Source organism: Prionailurus bengalensis, chromosome X (assembly GCF_016509475.1).
Source record: "Prionailurus bengalensis isolate Pbe53 chromosome X, Fcat_Pben_1.1_paternal_pri, whole genome shotgun sequence".
NCBI lineage: Eukaryota > Metazoa > Chordata > Mammalia > Carnivora > Felidae > Prionailurus > Prionailurus bengalensis.
Window position 1 is genome coordinate 13,064,771 of NC_057361.1, and position 2,832 is coordinate 13,067,602.

A 2,832-nucleotide genomic window follows, 5' to 3' on the forward strand; every position below is an offset into this window, starting at 1 on the left:
ATATTTCAGATTAATTTATAGCATCTTAATAAGTTATTTGATCTGGCAATTTCTTTGTGAAATCAAGCACATCCTCACATATGCATGAGATATCTGCTGGGTTTATAATTCTAGACTCTTAAAAGTAACTCTATTTTTCATTCAAATACGTTTGCTTTTCTGGAGTTTTGGGTGATTATAATGGGTTCATTCAAAATATTCATTCTTGCTTTTCCATGCTGATAGTGCTCTCAAAACATGGTGAACGTTCCTAAAACCTGATGGACTCTCTGTAAGAAGTGTGGCAAGTACCAACAACACAAAGTGACACAATACAAGAAGGGCAATGATTCTCTGTATGCCCAGAGAAAGCAGCATTATGACAGGAAGCAGAATGGCTACAGTGAGCGGATTAAGCCGATTTTCTGGAAAAAAACAAAAACAACAAAGAGGGTTATGCTGAGGATTGACTGTATTGAACCCAACTACAGATGTATGAAAATGCTGGCTATTAAAAGATGCAAGCATTTGGAATTGAGAGGACATAAGAAGAGAAAGGGCCACATGATCCATTTCTAAGCTTCATATTTCACTTTATTATGAAGACAGTAAGATCTTGAGGTTATGTTCAAAACAAAATAAAAAAAAATACTCTTTATTAAAACAGCACTTCCCAATTTTATAAAATTTGAATAAAAAAAGGACATTTAATCTCCTTGAAAACAATGTTGGCATTAAAATTCATTATATTCATTTACATAATTATGGGGAAAACTCAGCAAAAACTACCAATCTATTTAACATCTTGAGTTTGATGAAGCACATTAGAACATGAAACACAATACATTGGAACATGAATACACAGTCAAAAGACAGGTCCTTTCATTACCAGACTGTTAGACAACTTCTATAACAAATCTTATCACCCTCTCCTCATCCTTTGCCTTTCCATACGTAGTCTACAAAACTATGCAATTGTAAACTGAACTAAACACATTAGCAGTTTACATGAGAATGGATAAAGCTCAAGTATCAGCAAATAACAACTGAGTTTAGCAAATCTTTTCATTAAATTTTAAAAGTAATCTTTAGATCTATAAATTTAATGCACTTCCTATCAAAATCCCAACTGCCTTTTTTTTTTTTTTTTTGCAGAAGTTAACAAACTGATACTAAAATTCATAAACCATAATAACCAAAACAATCTGGATAAAAAGAACAAATCTCGGGGCGCCTGGGTGGCGCAGTCGGTTGGGCGTCCGACTTCAGCCAGGTCACGATCTCGCGGTCCGTGAGTTCGAGCCCCGCGTCAGGCTCTGGGTTGATGGCTCAGAGCCTGGAGCCTGTTTCCGATTCTGTGTCTCCCTCTCTCTCTGCCCCTCCCCCGTTCATGCTCTGTCTCTCTCTGTCCCAAAAATAAATAAACGTTGAAAAAAAAAAAAATTTAAAAAAAAGAACAAATCTGGAGAATTCACACTTCCCAATTTCAAAATTTACTGCAAAGTTATAATAATCAGGACAGAACTGGCATATGGAGATAGATAGATAGATAAATAGGTAGATAGATAATGTTTTTAATGTTTATTTATTCTGAAGGGGGGAGGAGGTGCAGAGAGAGAAGGACAAAGGATCCAAAGCAGGCTCTGTGCTGACAGCAGAGAGCCCAATGTGGGGCTCGAACTCACAAACCGTGAGATCATGACCCGAGCCTAAGTTGGACACCTAACTGACTAAGCCACGCAGGTGCCACATGGTCAAGTGATTTTTTACAAGAAATAGCAAGACAATTCAGTGGAGAAAGATAGTCTTCTCAACAACTGGTGCTAGGACAACATGCAAAAGAGTGATGCTGGATCCCTACACTCTATGGAAAATTAACTTAAAATGGATCATAGACCTAAATGTAAAAGCTAAACCTACAAAACACTTAGAAGCAATCATAAGAATACATCTTCATGCCCTCTGGTTAGGAATGATTTCTCAGATAGAACACCAAAAACACAAGGGACAAAAGAAAAAATAAATCAGACATCATCAAGATTAAAAATTGTGTACTTTAAAGGACACCATCAAAATAGCAAAAAGACAACCCACAAAATAAAACATTTGGAAAAGACATACCTGACTGGTATCCAAAATACGTAAAAAAAAACTCTTACTACTCGATAATAAAAAGACTAATAACTAAAAACATGGGCAAAGGATTTGAATAGACATTTTTCCAAAAAAGATATACAAATGACCAATAAACACATGACAAGATGCTCAAGATCATTAGTCATCAGGGAAATACAAATCAAAACCACTATGAGATATCACTTCATACCACAAGGATAGCTAAAATCAAAAAGATGGACAATAACATGTGGTGTAAAGGATATGGAAAAAATTGGAACCCTCATACACTGCTGATGTTAATATAAAATGCTTAATATAAAATACTTATTCTTCAAAAAGCTAAAAATTGTATTGTCATATGATCCAGAAATTTTACTCCAAGGTATATTTCCAAGAGAAATGAAAACATAAGTCCACGTAAAAACTTGCACACAAATGTTCACAGCCCTATATCAAAATGACCAAAAAGTGGGATACCTGGGTGGCTCAGTCAGTTGAGCATCCGACTCCTGATTTCACCACAGGTCATGATCTCACGGTTGTGAGATGGAGCCCTGCATCAGGCCCTGCATCAAGCCCTGCATCTGGCTCTGCACTGGGCGTGGAGCCTGCTTAAGATTCTCTCTTGCCCTCTGCCCCACCCCCCCGAATAAAAAATAAAAAAATTTTTTTTAAGATAACCAAAAAGTGGAAACAACCTAAATGCCCATCAACTGATAAATGAATTAAGATTTG

The 2,832-nt window shown here is 36.3% G+C and overlaps 1 pseudogene; it reads left to right on the plus strand.

Moving 5' to 3' along the window:
- The first annotated feature begins 237 nt into the window (after window positions 1-237).
- LOC122477419 lies at window positions 238-613 on the plus strand (annotated as a pseudogene).
- The last annotated feature ends 2,219 nt before the right edge of the window (window positions 614-2,832 follow it).